Consider the following 25,995-nt stretch of genomic DNA (forward strand, 5'->3'; position numbering starts at 1 on the left):
CCTGTCCCAAGCTTGCACATGCTCCCCTAAAAACTCCTTAAGCATTGTTTTCAATGTGCCGTTAAAGCGCTCGACTAGACCATTTGCTTGAGGGTGGTAAATTGACGTTTTAATCTTAGTAATTCCTAATTGCTCGTAGAGTTGAGCCATCAACTTGGTGATGAAATTGGATCCTTGGTCAGAGACTATTTCGTCCGGAATGCCTACTTTAGAGAAATACTGAATCAATGCATCCGCAATTGCTTTCAAACTTGTTGTACGCAAAGGTATGGCTTCTGGATATCGTGTGGCATAGTCCATAATGGTAAGGATATACTTATAACCAGAGGTAGACCTAGGAAGTTCACCCACGATATCGATGGCGATTTTCTTGAATGGCTCTGTCACGACTTCCACTGGTCTTAAGGGTACCCTATGCGACCTCAACTTTCTTGCTACCAGCTGACACTGTGGGCAAGTAGCACAGAATTTTCGAACATCAGAGGATAGACACGGCCAAGAAAAATGTGCGGCAATACGGTCCAAGGTTTTTGCAATACCCATGTGACCAGACAAAGGGATCGTGTCAGCAACCCTTAAAACTTCATTTCTATAAAATTCGGGGACAACAACACGATCAACATACCTAGTTCCATTATGTTCGGCTTCGTTGAATCTTTTATGCATCAAGATCCCGTCTTGGAAAAAATAGCCATCAGATTCCTCTAGTGCCTTTTTAGACGCCCCACGGCGTACCCTGTCAAGTGTTACATCCGCATGCTGGTCAGCAGCTAACTGGGACTTATTTCTGTCAAGAATGTTAACGGGAGGTTCGTTCCTTGTCGAGGCTACTTCCGTGTTACAAGCTAGGCTCTCATCACTGGTTTCTTCTGGTTTCCCATCTCCAAATAGCGTCGATAAGTCACCCTGCTTCAATTCGTCTTACCTGGGTTCTTTCTTGGAAAGAGTTTCAACTGCTAACGAATTCTCGTGATCAATTAATGCATCCGCTCTGCGCTGGGCATCCACTAAAGCTTTCTGTCCACGAGTCAAAACAAAAGCTTCATTAGTCTTAGAATCATGGCGCGAAACATTTCGTTCCCATTGCTTAAGGACGTTTTCTTTAGAGAGATGATCCAAAAGATGATCTACCAAGCAGACAATCTACGGGTAATTTATTTAGCACCCCAACCAACTCAACATGCTTTCCCTGTCCACTTTCAATTTCAACTTTGGCTAGGGGTACAATAAGCCGCTCACCGGTTGCTGTCAAGACTGACATTTCCTCCCCAGTTAAAGAACCGTTTTTGACAAACTTCTCATGTACCAGGGTTCTTGTGCAACCCGAATCAACAATCATTTCTTCTGATTTACCTTCAATTTTTCCTTGAACATTACATGATGGAAATTCTAATTGTGTGGTTCTAAGGGAGCCATACACAGTAAGTACCCTTGTGCCGGCTTGTTAATGCCTTTACCACAATTAAAAGACATATGACCTGGCTTCCCACATTTATAGCACGTGACTGGCGGCTTAGTATTCCTCCTACTAGGAATAAAGACGGGCTTCGTTTGCTCTCCTGAAACTTGTTCCCTTGTAGGAGGCTCCTTCTTGATTTGTGACTGTTTTTGAACACTAACCCCCTTATTCTTATTAAAGCAAACATACCTGCCTTCCACGAGGGGACCTTTCCGGGACTGAACGTGTAAATTTGCAAGATTTCCGAGTTCTTCTGCTGTTTTAGGCTTTTGCTCCTTTAGCCACGCCCTAAGTTCTGGACCCACTGGGTCAAGAAGTCGTTCGAACATGAACTGTTCTAATATTTTTTTCTACATTACCCGTAGCCTCAGCCACTGCCATCCATAGATTTAAATATCTTCGTGTCCTGTAACCCCACTGGACAAAGTCCTTATCTGGTTTCTTCTCTGAAGTTCTAAACTTATATCTGTAATGATCCGCTGTTCACTGGTAACCCTTAATAATAATTGATTTACTCTCTTCGTAATTTTGTGCCGCGGGATCTGGAATTTCCAGGTAAATTGACTTGGCCTTCTCAGTAAGTTTGGGAACTAAGTTACCAACCCACTCGTCTTCGGGTAGTCCCTGAGCCTTGGCAGTCATTTCAAAAATTCGGAAATGGTCATCAATGTCCTCGCCCTCTCTCATCTCCCTCATTTTAATAAACTTAGGTTTTCTAACGGAGCATTCTTGTCTTCCAGCTTCTCTAACAGCAAACACTTCCTTCTCATTCCTAAGTTTTCTAAGTTGTTCCTCCTCTCTTACTAACCTTTCTTCCTCCTCCCGTACTTTCTGACTCTCGTATTCTCGTCTCTCTCTTTCGATCTGCCTTTCATATTCGCGTTTCTCCCTTTCAGCCTCCCTTTCTTCCATCCTAATCTGTCTTTCCAATTGTAACAGCTGTAACCGCTGGTCAAACGTTAGATTGCTTGCTTTCTCTTCGTCCAAGGTTTCAACAGAGTCCGCCTTTTTCTTCCGTAATAGGTTCTTTCTCGGACATTAGTTTATCGTGCGTCCTAAACTTGCTTGCTAGAGTCTTAACCCCATCTTTAGAGGTAAAAAGAACAAATCTTTTCCTGGCTTCGGCCCTAAGCTCATCTGAAGACCATGATTTGTAATCAGAGCTTTTCTCAGCCATACTAATTCTTAATATTAATGTGTTGCGTCTTTGCGTCTGAGTGATGTACGGAGAAAGAGACCAAGGGAGAAGTATCTCACTCCTGACACCAAAAATGTGACGTGGATCTCTCCCTTCTGAGGCACGATTTAAAAAGGGACTGTACAGAACCCTTCCCGCAAACCCACAACACACTAAAAGATTAAGTAAAACAACAAATTCAATAAATTTAGTATACATAAACGCTTAGTAAACACAATAAACGGTAACGTAAAAAAAAACTTTCTGAACCTAATTAATTATCTTAAACTAAATTACTTATTTCAGTTCAGTTCAGTCCTTCCTTGTCCTTGAAGTCTTCTCCAGGCACAAACAAACTGCTACTTCAACCACTCGCATAAACAAACCGCACCAACAACCGTTCACACAAACCTCTCCTTCTTCTCTTCTGGCGCCTTTTCTCTTCTTTGTTCCCGTCTTGTTTGACTCCTCCGCACTCAGTTTTAATTTCTATGCACACGCCTTGAAATCCTGTTCACTCGCCGCCGCCGACAAAAGGGTTTATGTCAGAGAAAAACACGGCTGGCTGCTGCCAATGGCTCTTGACAGTGACTTGAACAATTTCGCCTTCGACCTTGCAATACAAACTTATTTGCTTCTTCTTACTTCTCATTCCTTTTTCTCCTTCCAAGAATAACAACCAACTACACAACAACAACCTTGACCTCTATTTAAATACTGTACACAATTACGACATTACAAAGAAGATTCCAGAAAACGCTAACTACAAGATGTACAATAAATGCTGATTACACAATAAGATACATAATACACGGTAACGGGAATAATAATAGTTAGTTAGATTACATTGAAACTTACAATACTACGCACAATTTCCTAAGACAATAACTACTAATATACAAGTGACATTTTTTGACTGATAAAAATACGACGAATTAAGACTACAAATAATTAGAAATAAACCTAACGAATTTAGATAATGAAAAAGAAACGACTAAATTTGTACATGCAAACACGAAACATGAAAATGCAGGCATGAAATGAAAACAACGAAAACATGAATAATATGAATTTTGTGACAGTTTTCCTTCCAAGAACCACAAACGGTCACCTTGAAAATCCACGCATGAGAGATGCGGCAGCCATTTTGAATTGAATACAAGGATCTTCCGTACGAATAAAGCCGACTGAGACTCGCCAACCTGTCGTCGTGAACCTTCAGCATTCCGAACCTTTACGGAAAATGGACTTACTTACTTACTTACACTACACGATGACAATGTAGGTTTCAGCTTCTACAAAGCTGAAACCACAAAAATTGCGAAGCAACCAATAGGAATATTGAAAAAGCCCCACACAGTTTTCAAGATTAATGCCTTGTGATTGATACGATGCAGTAGTTTTGATTCTGCGGTCGAATTCCATACCCAATAAATTCGCTCAAAGAGACATTAGTCGTTTTGGGCTTTTGGGACGCACTGTCCTTACGGCTGGAAAAAATCAAAGCGAAATAATTTTTACCGGATAGTACATTTCATTAGCTTTGTACTAATATATAGTTTATGGTTGTTGCATTTAAGACAGCGCACAAATATGTTTTTTCGTGAAGGACACCCGCGAAGGTATCCGGTAACCAATACAGTCGAACCTCCCTTTGCGACCACCTCTCGTAAGCGACCACCTCTCATAAGCGACCACTTTTCCAAAATACCAAAAATTTTACAGTTAACTATAAAAATGAGCGACAAAACGGAACGACGTTTCAGTGTCATCCTGGCACCATTATCAAGTAAAGAATGCAACAGAAAAGATAATTTATACATAAAGTAAAGGTGTGAAGTAGAATAAATTAAATTAAGACTAAAAGTAACTGTCCGGTGTTCACTCAGAAGGTGTCATAAAATGAGGGTTTTGTCCGTTAGACAAATAGTTTTGCGCGAATGGAGTCTGACTGGGTGTTTAATTAGACTCGGTTTCTTCTTTCGGATCCAAAGCATTTCGAATATTAAACAATCAAGCTTTCCTAGACATTTCTTCAGGATGGTAAATTTGCTTGTCAGGTCGCCAATTGCGTCAACTTGGTGATTATTCTTTAGATGTTTCCCGATGGCCGAGAACCGATGTTCATCAATGCGTTGGTGAAGGTGACGGCTGGTATAGCCGACGTAATCTGCATCACACAGATCACATACAAAGTGATACACAACACACTGTTAATTGATCAAGGGTGGCTTAGGCTCCTGCACTTTAAGATCGACACCAAGTTTACGGCTACTGAAAACTGGCTGAAGAATGTGGTCAATTTTGTTGCTTAAGACAGAAAGATGTTTCTGTCCCTTTATCAGGTCTCGTGATTACGATGTCATCTCTTCGTTTAAGTTGTTCAATAGCTCGCTGTAGTGCTTTTGGTGGTTTGGGGGCCTTACACTCGATGTAGTTGAGTCGATGTAGTCTTACCATTCAAAGACCAGAGGTCAGCTGACATAGTAAAGAAACATTTTTCTGAGTTAAGCAACAAAATTGACCACATTCTTCAGCCAGTTTTCAGTAGCCGTAAACTTGGTGACGACCTTAAAGTGCAGGAGCCTAAGCCACCCTTGATCAATCAACAGTGTGTTGTGTATCACTTTGTATGTGATCTGTGTGATACAGATTACGTCGGCTATACTAGCCGTCACCTTCACCAACGCATTGATGAACATCGGTTCTCGGCCATCGGGAAACATCTAAAGAATAATCACCAAGTTGACGCAATTGGCGACCTGACAAGCAAATTTACCATCCTAAAGAAATGTCTGGGAAAGCTTGATTGTTTAATATTCGAAATGCTTTGGATCCGAAAAAAGAAACCGAGTCTAAACACCCAGTCAGACTCCATTCGCGCAAAACTATTTGTCTAACGGACAAAACCCTTATTTTATGACACCTTCTGAGTGAACACCGGACAGTTACTTTTAGTCTTAATTTAATTTATTCTATGTCACACCTTTACTTTATGTATAAATTATCTTTTCTGTTGCATTCTTTACTTGATAATGGTGCCAGGATGACACCGAAACGTCGTTCCGTTTTTTCGCTCATTTTTATAGTTAACTGTATTTCTTAATTAAATCTTATTAGAATTACCAAAAGTTTTCAAGTCAAATCTCTATAGATTGAACCTCTCGTAGGCGACAACCTCTCGTAAGCGACAACTTTTAGAGATGATTGTTTAAAATTTTCAATTGTTTTTAACCTCCCGTAGGCGACCATTTGACACACAATCAGCTGTATTTCTCAAATTGAAATTGAAAAAAGGGTTGCTGTAACATATTGGCCACATCATTACAGCAGACGCCGTAAATCTCACAGTCGGAGCTACCAGAAGTGTTTCCTGATATAGCGTATACTACTTCAAACTGAAATAAACTTTAATCAGAATTGCATCCATTGTGGGAAAAAAAACTCTTATCTTTTATCTTTCTTATCTTTTTGCTTATGTTCCGTTCCCTGAAAAAATTGACAGCGCTACCTGGAGTAATAAAAGAGTCAAGTTTCTTTTACCATTATTGTCTCAATCGCTGTAATTTGTGAGACATGATACAAACAATAAGCACCATCGACCCTAAGATTTTTTTGCCTAGAATAATTACTTTTGGACCAGTCTTAATGTACTTGTAGCTAATAAAAGTTATTACTATGGGTTTCGATAAGCACTGGCAAAAGGGTTATGCCTACGTAATTACCATATCTGATATTACCCGATGTTTAGACCCCCTCTGGTGTGACCTCTGGTAAGCGACCACCTCCCATAATATCAAGGATATGTGGTCGCTTACGGGAGGTTCGACTGTATGTCAGAATTGACAGGGACGACGACCCCCGTTGTCAACTGGGGAGGGGGAGGGAGGGGGGCTCGATAACGAGCGCCGGGGTGGCGAGTTTGTACGGGGATCTGGAGCCATCCCCCTCCAGAAAATTTTGAAATCTAGCGGCTCGGAAATGGTTTTTTCAACCTTCTCCATGAGATATTTTCTGTCGAAAAGTTTTCGACAGTTTTTGAATAAGGTTGTAGCTTTGTAAATTTTTCGTCACAAAATAAAGCAAGTACGATTCAAACACTACTTTCATCTTGTGAATACTTTTATGTATTTTACGTCTTTTCTCAAATAACTTGTGAGCATGAATCGAATTAACGTTAACGGAAGTACAGTCGAACCTCCCTTTGCGACCACCTCTCATTAGCGATCACTTTTTCCAAAATACCAAACGTTTTCAAGTCACCACCTCTCGTAAGCGACCACTTTTAGATAAGATTGTTTAAAATTTTCAATTGTCTTTAACCTCCCGTAGGCGACTACTTGACACACAATCTGCTATATCTCTCACGGGCGGAAATTGAAAAATGTGTCGCCTTAATATATTGGCCACATCATTACAGCAGACGCCGTAAAACTCACAATAAAGTACACACGCACTATACTGTACACTGAAATAAACTTGAATCAGATTGAATCCCTTGTAGGAGAGTCCAGTGTGTTGAGCTGTCGTGCGGTGTGTAATGATTTAATACTTAATGTCATTGCGGGTTTTGAGCTTAAACTAAACTGACACACGTGGCCTCTGAGAGAATAAAGTGCGTTCAACTGTCCTGCAGCAGTTTATTGTTAGCTCCAAACTTATCGACGCATAAGTGTGGGATTGTTTTGCGACCTACAGGCCTGCTGGTGTTTTTAATGCTGGTAACCACGGACATCACAGGTTTTATAAAAGAGTTGTTACCTTTTTGCTCATGTCGGCTCCGTTCCCTGAAAAATGTAGACAGCGCCACCTGGAGTAATAGTAGTCAAGTTTCTTTCACAAGAATTGTCTCACTCGCTGTATAAGGGACTTTGCAATAATTATTTGGAGGGGGGTTCTAAAATTAGCAAAGTAGGCCTTAAAATAAAGTTGCACCCCCCTGAATTTAAGTTAAAATAACTTCTTGTCCAACCCCGTCTAGAGGGGAGATTACTTTCCACACCCCCCCCCCCCCCCCTCCCCAACCTCCGATCCTCTCTACATCCCTCTTTACCTTTACACTACTTCTGGAAATGTCTGCATCATCAATAAATAAAACTTGGAAGCTGCGCTCCACATAATCGTCGCCTGAGGAACCGCCTTCATACTCGGTTGACTCCTCCTAAGAATCACTTGAGGTATCATCAGTTTCAAGAAAAAAAAAGGAAAACAGAAAGAAATCTGAACATCGAAAGAAAACAGCATCCGAACAGCATCCGAACATAGAAAGCGAAGTCCCGTTGACTGGGAATACAACCCAGAGATATTTGGCATCCCGAAAATTGACAATATTGACCAAGAGACATTATTACTGTTGAAATCCAGGGGCACCCAACCGATCGTTTCGGTAAATTATCTGTTCGGAAGGCCCTTAATCCCTTACAATTTTTTAAAGGGAATTTTCACCTCGAACGTTCGTGATATGGTAAATTTAAGGCTAAGTGTTTTCGGATTGATAAAAATTTGGTTTGCCCTAATAATTTCGAAAAGACTCAAGTTCCCCTAAATTGACCGAATAGATAAAAATATGATAGCGCGTTCTGAAATGAACCTACAGAGCTTTAAAGGCACTCCAGATAGCTTAAAATTACGTTTTAAAGGATTTGAGAGAAAATTGTCGTTGGGTGCCCCTGTACATCACATACGGACAAATCTTGTCTAGGGAATTGCTTTCCTGTAAATGCTTCGTTAGGGAAGCGGAAGTGCTTGTTCAAAGCCAACTCGGGACTTCACTCAAGTTCTTGAATGCAGTCATTTCAACTAACGTTATTGGTTTAAGCATGAAGCTAAAAGACAAGACCAAAAGTTTACGTGGGATTGTTATGAACAAATTCATCAAAATCAGTCATGCCTGGAGAAAGCAATAGGTTGTAATTAGCAGTACAATGACCTGCACGTGCAGGGATGGTGTTGATGAAATTATTCATAAAAAAAATAATCCCACAAAACATTGCGGTCTTGTCTTTTAGCTTGGTTTTAATCCGACAACGTTAATTGAAATAGCTGTATATGTTTGATATTGTTGAGATAAACTGTTCATTTTCAGTACAAGGTTTTGAAGCTGTTAATATTAATATTTCTTAAAACATTCCGAAAATTGATTTTGATTAGCTTACATGTAATATACATTATCTTAAGTCCATGGATTGAGATCAGACCTCTCAGTTTAACTTCTAACTCCCCCTACAAATGTTTAAGAAATTACATCTTACCCACCTCCCTACCCTGTGCTTTGGTTTAAGTTAAGTCCCCCTTATTAATCTTAGAACCCCCCCCCCCCCCTTCCTCCAGATAATTATTGCACAGTCCCTAAAGTAATTTGTGAGATACAATCAATCATTATAGACTCTAAGATTTTTGCCTAGAATAATTTTGGGCCAGTCTTAATATACTTGTAGCTAAGAAAAGTTATTACTATGGGTTTCGATAAGCACTGGCAAAAGGGTTAGGTCTCCGCAATTACGATATGTGAATTACCCGAAATTTAGACCACCTGTGGTCTGACCTCTGCTAAGCGACCACCTCCCGTAAGCGACCACATATCTTTATGGGTGGTCGCTTACGGGAGGTTGGACTGTAGTTTACTATTCAGTCAAAAATGTTACGAGCTACGATCCCTTGCTTAAAAATGACTCTGGACGAATGACAACAATAACTGTCACTAACAGTAACTAAATTTCATAACAACTATAAAATAGCGTTTTACAACATATTATTACATGTTTTGATCCATATTTCAATATTATGAGTCGGTAGTTCATTATCATTGGTACTCTGATGGCATCACTTATATTGATTGATTGATTGATTGATTGATTGATTGATTGATTGATTGATTGATTGTTTATTTACCCATATTTAAAATCATTTACAATGTGAAATGTGACAAAATAAGATAACTATTTGGGAGGGAAACTAAAGAAACCCTTGCGGGCTTTTACAGGCAGCCCCCCTATTACAACACATAACTTTAAAATTAATTAATAGGTATCGTTACATTACTTGTTAATGGTATTGTACGATATACGTTAACTATATGTAGCCAAGGCTTAATCTAATCATTATTTCAGTATTACCATTAGCGAGTATAACAAAGTAAAATTGTCCAAAAGCGTTAAGCACCAGAAATCAAAAACTTTTTCATATTCTTGCTGAAAATATAAACACTATTTGATTGCTTAATAGGTGCAGGAATATTATTCCAAATATCAATTACTTTGTTGCGGGTTGAATAAACACTATAATTTGTCCTATTAAAAGTTTTATGTAGCTTTCTTGAACTTCATGTATGATAATTGTGAAGTTCTGCATTACTAATGCAAAAATTATTAAAATAAGGTGGAAGAGCATTGTTGACCAGGTTATAACTGAATGAAGAAATCAAGAGATCATTTATTTGGTGTATGTTTAGAATTTCCAACTTATTGAAACGTGGAAGAAATGGTCTATTATAAGGAGAAAAAGTGATGATTCTTAAAATTTTCTTTTGCAGTTTAAATAATTTTTCTTACCGTGTAGGAAAGTTATTAGCCCAAACTATATTTCCATAGTGTAAGTAAGGTATATTAAGCTATAATGTATAATTTCAGTGTTGATTGGTTCAGAAAAAAGCGAATTCTTCGTAGAATTCCGCACATTCGTATTATTTTTAAAGTAACATAATCAATGTGATCTTTCCATGTCAAGTGTTCATCAACTATGACTCCCAAAAACTTCATTTGTTTAACTCTTTCTAAAGTCTTGTTATTTCATTTAATATCAAGCTCCTTTTTGAGCTTTTTACTACGAGATTTAAAGACAATAAAATTTGATTTCTTAACATTTAGAGTAAGTTGATTGCTTATTAACCATTTTTGAACCTTAATTAATTCTCTATTAATGTTTGATTCTATATCTGATATGTCCTTCCCAGAAATAAAAAGATTCGTATCATCAGCAAAGAAAATAGTGGATAGGTCATTCGTACAATTAGCCAAGTCATTGATGTATATTAGAAAAAGTAAAGGACCAAGAACCGATCCCTGTGGTACCCCACATGTGATTGGCATAACCGCAGACCTTATTTGGTTATATTTAACAATTTGTTTTCTGTTTGTACGGTAATTCTTTAACCATTTATTAGCTCATTGTCATTATCCACAAATGAATTTGGCAAGACTTTGTTCGATTGATTTTTTCCTCAGTAACTTATTAATAGCATTCCAAGTCAACTTAGAGTTATTTTGCCCTTGATTAAATTTGTCATCAAAATAATGCTTTTTAGAGATTCGTATTAAATGATTGAGTTTGTTACGATATACTTTGTACTGTTTCTCATTTACAGTAGTCGGGTTATTTAAGAAATTTTTGTTTAATTTTTCTTTTTCTTTACATGATTTCATTAAGTCGTTAGTGGCCCATGTATTCTTAATTCCTCGTGTATTCCTCGTGTTTAGTTTCTAAAGTGGAAAAAAAATTACAGTATAATTTCAAAACTTCACTTATAAAGGCATCGTAAGAAATTATTGGATCGTGTTTTGACCTCGATGTTGAAATCTTGAAGAACTTTAGCGATTCTCTCGGAAAAACCTTTCGCGTAGGGCAGGATAACAAATCTACGCTGGTCGGTAAAATTCATTTGTTGTTGTCTATTCGGTTGGCAGCCACTGTGAATGAAGTTAACAGGGTAGTTATTAGCGGTGAGGGCTCTCGCTTCTCGCTTAGTTTCCCTTGTGACTTCCTCTTCGGTGGAAGGAATGTTCTTTGCGCGATCCATAAGAGTGCGTGCGACCGAGTGTTTATGTTCGGAATGGTGGTGTGATTTGAAATCAAGGTAACGGTCGGTGTTAGTCGCTTTCCTGTAGACAGATACGGTGATTCCGTCGAGGTGTGATTTCTTTATGTATCACACACCGTGTACATATTCCAAGCAGGACACCGTTAGATATTTGCATTTCTATCTTTGCTGAAGAAGGCAATAGTAGTGGCCGAAATGTCCAGTATATATAACAATTATTCCATGAGACCGCGTTGGATATGAAGTGATAAATAACCAACGAGCGCGTAGCGCGAGTTGGTTATGATTACTTCATATCCAACAAGGTCGAATGGAATAATTGTTTTAGTATATTCTCAAATCGGGTTTTTACCGCCGATTTTTATTTCAACAATTTTACAAAGCGGTCAAAAGAGCATACAACTTCCGGTCACACGCGTGCGGTGATCACCTGATTATTACATCACTGTGGTCAACTGTTAGCGAAAATCAACCTTGAAATATTCAACCGTTCAAATGCAAGGAAAAAAGACGGCTTCGGAAGCTTTCAAGTGTTAAATAGTGTTCCAAGTTCAGGAAGATTTTCCTGATTCTCCGCCTGCGTAATAGTTGTGAGCTTGGACATTGCAGTTGAAGAAAACCTGCCGGAAAGCTTCTTCGCTCGCTTTGCCGAACCTCGGTATTCAGTACGAACTGATTTTGGACTAAAACTGTCCCTTCACTTTGAGGTTGCCGTTCTTGCTGGCCATGGCAATCGTTTTCTTTCGCAGCTGCAGAGATACCAGTGCATGGGGAAGCTTCAGAGGCTCCGGCTGCGACAAAATCACTGAGAACGTGTGACATCTTCTTCTGCTGTTCTATGGATGGGCGATCATTGTACGATTCGACCGCCTGGTCTGATCTGTGTCCCGTAACATATTTTAAACATAACATATTTTACCCGTCTTTCTGTGATTCCTTACAAAGGCATCCAAAATTTTATTGGCTTCGGCAAACACAGCGTCGGAGATAATAGAAAAAGGTTTGTTGTTTGGTGGCGAGCGAAGAAAGCGATCTATGGCGGCTCGAATGGACTTCATGGATGTGTTTTTGTAATAAGTGCCGTCTTTCTTCCTTGCGGAGGTGTAGAAACATTTAAGGCATTCATTTAGCTCCTCTTTGGACATGTCTTCAATTCGTTTCGAAAATTTTGTGGCAACAGGACTTGACAGCCATTCTGTAAATAACAAGGTGAGAATTTTTGTCGTTGTTACGCAGTTTTAAAATTATCAAAACATCGACAGTGAACGTATTAATTGTTGCTAGTTTTTGAGTAAAACTCCCAGATACGTACCAGAAAATATGTTCATGCCGAACTTTGTGGCTTTCTTCGTTTTTTCTAGAACAGCATTGTCTAGTATCTCTTGAAGTTTAGTGGGAGACAGCTCCTGAAACCTGCCAGTATCGGTCACTATGGAGAGCTGAAGTTAAAAACTTCGTGCGGAAAATTTTTAAACTTGGTGCACTATTTTACATATTAGGTAACACTCTGAGTAATGGCTCATAGTCGGAGTTTTTGAGCCAATTAGAGAGCTAGAAATGCAATAGTCGGAGCTGAGAATATACTAAATATTTTTAGCCAGTGTCAACAACTTTTTAATTCTTTTTAACATGCCTGGCTACACACCCAACATTTTTAACAAGGGAAACAACATAACGCGATCTTCGTGACTCAAAAATATTCCATTAGCAAGGATAGTTTTATCAATCTGCGAAGCATACAGTTGGAATAAATGTATTAGCCACATTAGCCACTGTCAGCATCTCGCGTAAATTCCAGTATAGGCATCTTGTTACGCGGGATGCCCTGAGGGGCATACCGTGTCTAACAAGATGCCCGGCTAATGGCATTCACACGGTATGCTTAATGTAGCCCCAATTATACCCCATTGTATGTTTCGCAGATATTTAAAAAGTATCCTCCCTTCGCAATTGCAATAACTGTCTGAATGGTTTTATTCAGATATATTGCGTGATATTTATCGTTGTGTTACTAAGAATCATACCAGAAATAACTATGCAATAACGTCATGACCCCGCTGAACTGGTCTGGCCTCCTCTAGCTTTGATCCTTCGCGATGATTATCCGATCTGTTTTTAAAAGGGTAGTTTTTTAACTGTGAACTCTCCCAATTTCCACCGTTTAAACTGTCGAGTACTACTTAGAAGTTATTATTTCGATTTACCTCTTGAAAAACGTTTCTTTTCTTTCTGAAAACGGCAGATCCGAGTCTTAAATTTATACAATGTGTCCGCCATTGAAGAAAAACAACCTTCTAAATAATGATTTGCTTTGACGTCACACAGGTAGAGATGACTGGGTCCCCTCCCTCGTGATATACGCACCGATAATGGATTTTGATTGGGCCGTTTTTGTTGAAGACAATCAGAACAATAGATTCCTTTAGGAAGAGGGCAGAATTTAATGTAGGTTTAATATATAAATCAAATGATGATTTGACGTCTTACAGGAAGGGATGAGTGGGTTCCCTCTCTCGTGATAGGTGCCTGAATAATAGATTTTGATTGGGCCGCTTCTGTTGAAGACAATCAGATCAATACATCCCTACTAGGGAAGGACATATTTTAATGCATAAATTAATGTACAGATTTTTTGCTACGATAAAGAAAAAAAAAGATACCCGACCCAAACCCACTCTCACGTAAAGGCGCACAACCAAACAGACTGCACAATATCAATCAGGAGATAATAGGCTAACAAAGCGTGTCAGGCTTTTTCTTTATTCCTTTTGGTTTGTGAGAAAACCCATCCTAAAGATGGACAATGGAAAATTTTTGTAGTCTCGTCAGATGTTAACACGTCACGGGAAAAATATTTTGAATTTCGTAAAAGCCTTACACAATTTGCTGCATTAATATCTGATGACCATTTTGGCCAAATTTCGTTGAAATCAGGCAAATCTACATACCCTATTAATTCATTTGAAGATGGGGAATTCGCGCAAAAACAGAAGCCGTGTTTTCGGCCTTGAAACATTTTCCGAGTTTTCGCACCTCATTAAAATACTTGTCAACGCGCTCACGCCACCGGCCAATCAAACACAAAGAAGCATTCCCTGGGGAGTTTTGTAAGCATTTAGTGTTACTGTAATCAGGGTTAGGTAAAGCGATTTCTTTATGGAAAAAGTTATTAAAGTCTGGCGCGAGAGAGCCACCGGCAAAACCAAAATAAAGAAGAAAACGGCAGATAGACGCAGAACAAGAAACTGGCAGCCCCAGCGGAGTTGACACGAGGCACGCACTTCTCACCGCTATCAGTTCACAAGGCTTTGCGCTGAGGTTCGCTGCTTATTTTCAGTCGGTCAACAATGGCGAAAGTGGCTGGATTGTCGTCGGCATCTTCGATTTCGGACTCCGAACTGATGTTCGACTCTCCACTATCCGATTTCTCGTCCTTGAATTTCTCTTCTGCCGAGGCAGTTATAGAATTAAAATCTGACTGGTTGTACCAAGAACCCTTGTCGCTCTCCGCCAGCTAAAATTTTTGGCTTCGTCAGATGATTTTTCGATCTTCTTTGGGGCCGGTTTTTTCTTAACTGTCACCCAAGGCGACTTTTCTAGTTTCGCTTTCTTCATAACAACCTTTTACGCAATGCTTGAATCCAAAATGCAACTCTTTTTCACAGTAAAATTTTGCATACGCCGTGACATGCGATGAACACGATGTAGACAAAAATATGCAAATTTGCCGGTAATTCGAGATCGCGGGTAAATTTTGCCGCGTAATATCTCAACGCAGTCCCGCATAAATTGGATTATGACACCTTCACTCGCTCACCGCTTTTCCTACAGAACTTTGTTTTTCAGATAGCTCGCGTTCTTTTTAAGATTTCTAACGGCTGTTTTCACGAAACTTTGCATCCCTTTCTTGTTTCAACAATTATCTAAAAAAATTTATTTGAGAAAAATTCGACCTTCCTTCCCTATAAGTAACCTTAAAAACGGATTAAATTTGTGGCGCCATATTGTTAAGAGTAAATGTCTGTAAAAACCAAAGAAATCCCGGACACAGCTCAAAATTCGAATTCGCTCATACTTTGTAGATTAATAGGCCCTAGTGCCACACTTATGAAAAGGACATCCATTTAACCAAATAACCACTCGTTAACGAGAAACGAATTTTAAATTATCAACGACATTTTTTGGTCAACAAAGCCTCAAATAATGTCAACATTCATTAAGCTACCGAATCAAGCAATCGTAACTTTTGAATCTCTTACACGCAAATCCTATTCATTAAATGCTTTTTTAGTTCTCTGACTTGTAACATAGCCAGGCAACTCTTCTTATAAATATTTTACGATTTTTTTTTTTAAGGAATGCCAACGGCTTCTCTTATAGGCTTTGTTAGGACCTCCAACAAACTAGCCATAACTACCTGTGGTACTCAAAAAATCTCACCGAAAAACCTTCTGGGGGTACAATTTATGATAGTTTTCAGTTTCTATCGCTTCAATTTCTTGGGATCTTTCGTACGTTAAGAAAAAAACATTTCTAAACTGAGCATATTTTCACTATCCGCCATTCTGAAATGAACAACAAACACTCTTGAATTGTTTATAAAACTTACATTGTTTTATTCAAATAAGCCGCTTGAAACATCTATTTGTACGAAGTATCAACTGCTGTAAATCCCTTTTATGTTCTTTTTTGTGAATTGAAATCATAACCTAAAGTGTAGCAAGTTAACATAACAAACTTAAATGATTTAGGGGAATTATGGAATGTTCAAAACACGACTGGACGCTTTCTGACACAGCTACATCCCTCTAATTTTGTTCCTAAAATCCTTTTTCTCGTGCCAAAAGTTTCCAATTCATGAATTTTTCAGAAGCGATGTTTTATGAAAATTATTTGACATCGGATTTCCATACAAACACTGTTATTTCAAGCCTGTTTGCCTACCCGTCAAAATGGCGTCGAAAACCGTGATAAGGCCTATTGCAGCTTACAATGTGAGATTTGGGAAGGTTATAATAATAATAATAATAATAATAATAATAATACAGTCAACTCTCTCATAGCGACCACTTCTCATAAGCGACCACCTTTCTCAGTTAAATACTGTTTCAAGAGCTGTCTCGTAAGCGACCACCACTCAAATTTCTTAAGGGACCGCGACCACTTTTTAGGCCAGAATTTACACATTCTTTTGTTTTCTGTTTCCGGTAAGCGACCACACAACATAATCACGTATGATCGCATGTAAATCATTACTCAGAAGTGACAAAAGTTCAATTTTGATGACGCTTCCCCGTACTGCTGACAGATAATGACAGTTTACAGACAGAGAAGATGGCTACAATTAGATCTTTAGGTAAACGGGAATTGTTACAGTGATCTGTTCCAGAATGAACCATGAACCATGTTATACAAAGTTTCATAAGAAGAATGAATAAATGTGAAAAAATCAAATAAATAAGTTTCTATTTGCCTGATTTTAGCTGCTAAGGTAACATTTTTTTGTAATTAATTAATCAATGCAGTATTAGGCTTAGTTTTTTTGATCTTTCCCGTAAGCGACCACCTCCCGTAAGCGACCACTTTGTCGTGCACCAAGGGTGGTCGCTTACAAGAGAGTTGACTGTAATAATGATAATAATAATAATAATAATAATAATAATAATAATAATAATAATAATAATAATAATAATAATAATAATAATAATAATTAATTATAATTTTGGCAGGTGTCATTTACGTGCACATGACCTTTCCCCAACAAGCTGGGTAAGCAGATCAATGAACGGTAAGTTCCATCCACATTTAATCCCAGATTCTCACAAAGCTCCCTTAACATTTTAACTGAAAAATTTGATAACTTCTTCTCGCTCGCCAAGCTGCATGACTTTATCGATCGCCAACCTAATCTCGACATTCCCGAACCGACTGAAATCAGGGTACGAGATTACCGCCAACCAATACCCAAACGTTCACGGTGCAAGGGACATATGGTCATTTCCTGGGTTTGAAAACAGGCTGGCACTTCTTGCTAGTATGAGCTCGACTTCCGTTTCACAGCCACTAAATTTCAACAGTTTTTTGTGACCTGATACACTCTCGTTGCACGACACAAGAGGTAGGATCCCACACGACAGAATCCTACTTCTTGAATCACATCCACATTCGCCACCGACCAAAAGAGAGAAAGACATTTTCCTTCTTCTGACCAGACGTATCAGCTTTCGGTTAACAGCCGCATTTCGGAAACATGAAAGAAAAGAGTCGGCTTCGAAAGGTTGTTCATTTCAGTAAATATTCTAATAAGTTTTATTAAACTGAGAACCGGGTTTGCGAGATAACTGTCTTTGCTTCGAATTTGATGTAATGACGGCATTTATCCTTTCATGATATTTGTTTTTATTCCATTTCGAGTTTCGTTTCGACTGATTTGCTTTCTTCACTTTGCAAGAGACTCTTTAACCGAGGCACGTATTCAAACAATACTTGGCATTGCTACGGTTTCACGATTGCCGCGGGTCACAGCACACCGTTTTGGACAGAACAGGTACATAATCATAGACATTATGGAGTTCAATACACTTTGGACTTATACTGCCGTCTTGAGGTAAATTGAAGGAGTAAAGTAATGACGGAAGGCCATGTGACGTTTACTGTGAGAAACGGCCCTTCGACAAGGGTAATTTGATACAAACAGGTAAGCTTATTTCAATCCATTTCTTTGTCGGATATGTGAAAATCTGTAGTAGTCCCGAAACATTTTATTCTTGAATATTTGATCCACCAAAAAAGGGAAATTTTGGACTGACGCTTTCGAAAAAAAAACAAACAAAACAAACAAACAAACAAACTCAAATACATGCTCAGTCAGTGTCTGGTTCTCCAGAAAGGGGCAGCACTAAAAGCAGGAATCCGGAATCTGAAATCCGAAATCCAGAATCCAGAATCCGGTTCCAGCGGAAGCCTCAAGATTCAACAATTAGGTTGTACAAAGATTGTCTCCAGAAAACCTTACCATAGTTTCAAAATGAAGATATAGACTATCAAATTTCTTTTCTTTACTGTACGCTCGATCGTTTTTAAATGTTTTAACCGTGAGACCAATCATTTTTCATTTGCGGGAAATAATGACTTAATTAGATTTTTTCTCTGGTGCCACGAATCGAAAAATATAACATTTGCGTTGACAATATTTTCAGACAATTTTTGTGCAATCTTATTGATCAATCTTGAGGATTCCTCTGGATCCGGAGTCCAGTTTTCTGTTCCGTACTCCGGATTCCGGATTCCTGATTTTAGTGTTGCCCCTTAGTTTTCAAAATGGCGTCCGTCGGCAAATTTGTCATATTAGCAAACTTCAATGAAGTCGTATCACACAACTAACCGACATCCCAAAAAAATGCCAGCATAACTTTTGACATCTATCCTTTATTTGTATCTGCAGCATAGTTTGAGGTCCTAGTTTGGAGTACCTACATGATTTTTAGGGAGTTATTTTAAGGTACCTCAAAACTATTTGAAAAGAGTATCGAAGGTGGCTTCAAGAAAAAGCCCATGACCGTTGTTAAGGAAGAAAATAACCGCTTTTCTTATCACTGCTGAATTTTCTAGAGACCAAACTATAAAGTTCCAGTAAAGGAAGATTTACAGTGTATTTTTAACGAACACTAAAATGCTATGAATATTGTGAAATTTCGATCCAAATTAGCCTCAAAACCAACGCAAACGTTTTTATTAAATTACTCTTAAGGAAACGAATTTTAAAACGAACTAACCCTGTTTTGTTTAGTTTGGGTCAAAGGCCTATCTATAGAAAAAGTATGAGCGAAATCGAATTTTGAGCTGTGTCCGCGATTTGACGATTATATTTGATGCTTAGGGACATTTACTCTTAACATGTTGTGGACTCAAGTGTGCCGTTTTCAAGCGGAAATTTCACCATTTTGAAGCGGTAAATCGAAAGAATAACTTCTAAGAAGCACTCGACATCTAAAACGGTGGAAATTGGAGAGTTCCTGGCGAAGGAATCGTGCTTTGTTTGACAGTCCCGAACCACGATGGGAGACAGAAAAGAGGTCATTGAGAAGCTTACGTTATCGTAATGGAATTTCCGAAACTTCCGGTGAGATCCTCAGTAGCGTAAATAAATAATAATAATCTTTATTGAGGAAATCAATTTCACTAATAAGTGATTTACAAAAGAGTCCTCGAAAACACAAGGGAAACAACATAACGCGATCTTCGCGACTCAAAATATTCCATTAGCAATGATAGTTTTATCAATCGGCTAGGCATACAGTTGGAATAAACGAATCAGCCACAGCATCTCGCGTATATGCCAGTATAGGCATCTTGTTGATTCTTCATCCTCTCGTTCAGGCAAATTGTAATGCGTCAGTCAATTCCAGCAGTGCCCATCCCCCCCCCCCCCCCGGGCTAACCCCCGGGTATTAGCATTTTTTTTTTTAATGGGCAAATTCTCCGGGATGGGGACAAATAACCTGTCTAAATGCCCCGGGGTGGGGATGAAGGAAGAGGGCAAATGCCACGCCCCCGGGATCGTCGCCTTCCAACACCACTTCAATTTTTATATTAATCAGTGAATAAAACGTTCCACTTTTCAGTATTCTAATGCAACGATAGGACTTCAAGGACAACAGGACATGTTAGTTGATTATGATTATATTTATTTATTTATATTTTGTTAAAAAAGTTAGGGAGCTTTTGGAAAATTTAATATTATTTAATAACCTGCGCTGGGATTGCGGCGGACGCTGGTCCCTCCTGCCGAGAGCGATGATAGGCGCCTGTATTCGCAGGCTTCGTTTTTTATTTACGATGCATTGCATTTTAAGCTCGCAAGATCTGTCTTGAAGATCGCATCATATGAATTCGCAAACTTAAAGTATTTTAAAGTGCACTCCAGGTTGACTTTTGTGAATTTGAAAATGCTAGGTTAGTTTTTAATGCGAAATGCGAAATACAGCTGTAGTCGTGTTCACGTTGATTGTTTCCCATTTCTCGATAAATGATAAACAAAATATAGTTCAAGTTGTTGCTTTTTATATTTATATGCTTACAACTAATGAGGAAATATCTAAAATTGAGAAAACATACCTTTAAAAACATCCACAAGTTTGTGTAGTCCCTGACGAACTAGCCAATCGTCAACAAACCCCTGGTCTTTGCCGATGAATTCCTCCATGGCACTTTCGAAAACACGTGTGTCAAGTGTCCGGGGGTCACCCCGGGGTAGGCAAATGCCCAGCCCCCGGGCCGCGATCAAATTACGAATGCCCCGCCGCCGGGACTGACAACGTGAGGAAATGCCCCGGGGTTGCCCGGGGGGGGGGGGGGGGATGGGCACCGGTGGAATTGACTGATGCATAAAACAGAAGATTGCACCGCATGGAACGTGCTCGGAGGTCAACAAGATTCTGTTGTAGAACTGCGGCTTCGGCTTCAATTTTCATCACTTTTTCGTTTAGATCCTGTAACAGCTTAGCCTGTGACGACTGCTCTTTCTTTATTTCATCGCTGCTCCCATGCACAAATGAAACGGAGTCCTTTAGATCCGCAATGTCCTTATCAACCCGGGAGAGATGAATCTCGATACAGTCAAGCCCGCCAATTTCTTGTTCATATCCTCGACTAACTCGAATATTTTTGAGATGGAGACATCACTCTCGTCACTAACTTTAACCATCTTTGCACTTGGCTTCAAAGGCGTACTAGAAATTGAATTATCTAAAGATTTCGAGGGACGTTTTTTTGATGACTCTGTCATCCTGATACCTGACATCTCAACACAATAGTTAATGAAAATCCGCCACCGTGAATTTCCCAAAATTTTTCTTTTTCATCCAATGATAATCACGCTTTCATAAGCGCCGGCATGCCGCAGAATTCTTAAGTGCTGATTTATTTACTCGTCAGCTGACTTGTGACTTTGGCTTCCCTTCAGAGCCGATCATGTCAGTGGAGGTGGTTCGGATTTCCCGATTTCATTGATATTCTATAAAAGTTTGCCAAGTGATGAGTTGTCACTGATACGTGACATTCCTCCATATGATAACTGAGACACGTTGATTTCGACTTGATTACATAAAGTGGAAAGCATAGGTGACGAAACCTGGAGTGCAAACAGATAATCCCGATAAAGCTCTGACAAATCCTTAGAAAAGTTTCTAAGGATTTATGAGAGAATTTATGAGAGACACCAGGAGGTACTTACAGTACGCGATGTTTCCGTCCTCTCATGACGCACAAATGAACTGTGCTGAAAACCTTTCTTTGTCAGATCTCTTGCTGTGGAAATGCGTTGATCAGACTACACTTTACGTGTAAAATAAACCAGGGGATTTCAGGACTGATACTGTGCAAAGGGCAATTTTGATTTGGCCAATACTTTAACTAACACAACTTCTACAGGGCCAGAGTTATAGCTGGTGCTTTTGTTGATCTTCATGATCTCCTCGATGATTTGGATGAAATGAACCACTGGCTAAAAATCACAGTAATTTTGATAGCGGATGGGTCTAGAGGTGGCTAAATTTGACTTTGCTTATTTGGTTTCCTCGACATTTTACTTTGACCAACCCCCCCCCCCCCCGAAAATAATAATAATAATAATAATAATAATAATAATAATAATAATAATAATAATAATAATAATAATAATAATAATAATAATAATAATAATAATAATAATAAATAAGCTCTATCAGTTTTTCCTTTCCCTTTGAATATGTGTTATGTTTCGTTTGAGTGTATCAAAGAGTTGATCCACCTAGCCAAGCCTCGCGCACGCGACACTCGGGGAGAGGGGGTGGGGGTGAGGGTGGCCCTGAGCTGTGAAAGTGACGCGTGACCTCGAGTTCCCGTTTTCTACTGGGTTGGGAAAAGATAACATCGGCCTAAGGGTGGTGCCGTCATCGGGTTATTCTTCGGAGCAGCCACGATCCAAGATCCGATTATACCGGAAATTGACCTGCATTCACTCTCTTTTAGTGCTAATGGCGGAAAACGTCGGTGAAATAAAGACTTCGAACGTTTGTTAGGATTCGTTGTGGTAGAATACAAAGTTCTTCCTACTTTCGTTTCTCGGCGTCTGAACACTGATCTCAAGGATTTTACGCTCGATTTGTGGAAGAAACGTGGAACTATGAAAACAGTCAAGATTTGCTCAGGTAACATCGACCTACGGGAGGTACGTTCTATAAGACCACGTTTGTATCGTATGTGTTATACTGGCACATTCGTACACATGGAAAGCTTATTTGCAAGCATTAAAACTTACAATCTTGCAGGGGCTTTTCTAATCGTTGACCTGAGTGTCATTTCATTTATTACCAACTCATAACATCCACCTACAGGAGGTTAACATCTACCTAAGGGAGGTAGCGGTAGCCTACAGTGTACATTTTATAGTTTATGTTTTATAATAGTCAATTCATACGCATATAAGCTTACACTCTAGCAGGGAAACTTGGGATCATGAGGAGCTTTTCTATCATTGACTTGAATTTCATAATTTTCATTTTTACCAACTCATAACATCCACCTACAGGAGGTAAACATCTACCAAAGGGAGGTTATGATTTTTATAGCACCATGCAAGTAGGTATTATAATAAGGAACGATTACTAGAATGAGATTAATGAGAGTTTTCTCATTTTTTATTTACACTCATAACATGGAATATAATATATTATTATCAATATTATTTTTTGGCAACACAGTGACCTACGCTGGGCCATTTATATTCATCTAATGAAACACTTGTACAGCCATAAAGATTTGCTGTGAGAGGTGTTATGGGTTTAAATAGAAAAATTGCAGGTGCATTAAAATAGCATAATAGCTGTTATGATGATTAAAGGCAATTGTTTTCTTGTTGTTGTTGTCGTTTTTTGTTGGCTGGCCCCATCAACCTGTAATTTCCACATTACATTTTGCTAGAAGTGACTGTTTATGACTGTTGAAATGATAGATTATTTTTAAAAATATAACCCTTAATATGCCAGAATTTATTTTAATTTAATTTGTGATCACTTACAAGAGATTTCATAAGCTTTCTTCAAGTCAATTCTTCCTTATTATAATACTACATACCTGCATGGTGCTATAAACATCATAACCTCCCTCAGGTAGATGTTTACCTCCTGTATACGTAGGGGGAATTGTTATCACTTGGTAAAAATAAAATGAAATTCTGCTGAAGAGTAAGCTTCTATGCGTATGAATTGAGTACACAATGTCTTTTGTGGAATTAATGAGTCATAGGTGTCTTTGAAGTAGCTGTTTCTTCAGCAGTCTGTGCAGTTTAAGTATTGCATTCTGAAAAGAAATAAAATAAAACCAATATTGTTAATGTACTGTAGTAAGCAATGAGAGAGTAATGTACAATCGTCTTCTAAGGTTTCTTAATAATCATAACATTCTCTCTGACAATCAGTATGGTTTTCGCAAGCATCACTCCACCGCTAGCGCTTATGCTCTTGCTTGTTTATATGACAAAATCTCTTCCGCCATTGACAATAAGGAATGCACAGTTGGTATTTTTATAGACTTGTCCAAGGCCTTTGACACGGTTGATCATAACATTTTGTTTTCAAAATAAGAACTTTATGGTGTTCGTGGCACTTCACTTAGAGGGTTCGAAAGCTATCTAAGCAATAGACAACAATATGTGGAATTTAATGGTGTCAGTTTGGAGTCTTCCCTTACCAAACCGGACACTATTTTAAATGTGTTTTTAAACTGTTTTGAAAAGTATTTTTAACCTATTTAGTGAAATAGGTTAAAAATAGGGTGAAAAGTATATTTATAATGTATTTTTCGACTGACTTTAATGGTGTTTTAAACTGATTGAAACGCTATTGAAACAAATATATTTCAAATAGCTTCAAATTAGGTGCACAAAAAGTGGAAATAAAAATACCAAAAAAATAGTTTTCAAAATATATTTTAATTTGTTTAAAAGCATGTTTAAAATTTTCAAACTGCGAAAAAAAAAGCTACTTTAAATGTATTTTTCTTAAAAATAGGTTTAAAATATGTGCAAAATTATATTTTTAACGTATTTTTCGACTGACTTTAATGGTGTTTTAAACTGATTAAAACACTATTGAAATAAAGATATTTCAAATACTTTTTAACACCTTTAAAAATATAGCTTAAAGTTGCACGAAGGTTGGAAATAAAAATATCATTCAAATTAAAACAGGTTTTAAATCTTTCAAAATATATTTCAATAGTGTTTTAATCAGCTTTAAAACAAGCAGACAATACACTCATCACAAATACATTTCAAAATACTGGTGTTTACCAGAAATTAGTTGCAAATTACATCCAACATATATTTAAAATAGTATAAAAATACCATGAAAGGTGTATAAAAATAGTTTACAAATAGTATAAAAATAGTAATTAAATAGTAGAAAAATATAATTAAAATTGTATGCAAATAGTATAAAAATGATATTAAAATAGTAGAAAAATACAATTAAAATTGTATGAAAATAGTAGAAAATAGTAGAAAATTATATGAAAATTGTATGAAAACGTAGTAAGATAATTAAAAGAACTTGTTTCTTGTCCTTCCTGGGCTTTTTGTTTTGCTCATATTTTTCTATAAGATATAATGAAGAAAGAGCTATAGGAACATGATAACAATTTTCACACACAAATCATTTCACTGCATACTTTCACTTCAGTAATAAACAACTCACTTAGAGCGCCAAAGTTCGCATAATGCATGGGCTGCCAAACTTCAAATGTTCAATGACAAAACATACCAAATTGATACCAAATTAGGTCATGCTTTTTTGTGATGTGTCCACGCTCAGATGCAACTGACGGTATAACATAAACTTATGATTGTAAGCACCCCCCAACCTCAATATAAGCCCATGCACTGTCAGGGCTAGGTGTTTAAAGCTATTTTAGGCTGTTATTGTGACTTTTCAAAATGGTATTGGACTCCCTGAAATAAGCCCCCCAAAGTCCTTTGTAATACAATGTAATCTGCAGCTAAGCCCGGTCCTTTAATCAGATGTTTACAGTACATTAGCCGGACAGGTTAACCAAGTCCCAAACTGCAAGGCCAACTAATCTTTTCCAGCCCAAAAGAGGTGTTAAAATTGTTCGCTATCTCATTTGAAGGCGATTATTCCCAGGGCAACATATGGTTGTATGTACGGGGTTCAGTTTATGGTAATCCCTGAGCATCCACAATCCCACTTGACAACAGCCTTATGCTATACAACGTGACAACCTTTTATTATAAATACTAAACAATTAGCTTACCTTTGAAGTAACTAGGCCGTTTGGCCTGAAAAATTAATTGATTGCACTTTTGCCTAAGTGCTTGCAAGACTTCTTCCCGTGTTGTGGGGCTATTTCTGGGCTTCCTTGGCTTTTTTGCCCCATCTTCATTCTCTTGCTCTTGTTGAGGCATTTCTTTAATTTTTGCAACCACTGCAAAATCTTAAAACACAAGACAAGCAAATGAGAAAACGTCACTAATATAGTATATTAAAA

General features: G+C 38.2%; 2 long non-coding RNA genes across 2 annotated transcripts in view; one reads left to right on the top strand and one right to left on the bottom strand.

The window, feature by feature from the left end:
* The window catches only part of LOC146450703 (uncharacterized), a 184,912-nt gene that overhangs the window by 29,171 nt on the left and 129,746 nt on the right, over positions 1-25,995 (top strand). The gene's annotated exons all lie outside the window — the stretch shown is intronic.
* Positions 24,403-25,911, bottom strand: LOC146450705 (uncharacterized). The gene is made up of 2 exons (XR_014860240.1): positions 25,762-25,911; positions 24,403-25,084 (listed from the first exon to the last, which is right to left on the bottom strand). It is a non-coding gene; the product is annotated as an uncharacterized LOC146450705 (long non-coding RNA).

The sequence above is a fragment of the Pavona decussata genome, unplaced genomic scaffold (genome assembly GCF_977016875.1).
Source record: "Pavona decussata unplaced genomic scaffold, jaPavDecu1.1 SCAFFOLD_431, whole genome shotgun sequence".
NCBI lineage: Eukaryota > Metazoa > Cnidaria > Anthozoa > Scleractinia > Agariciidae > Pavona > Pavona decussata.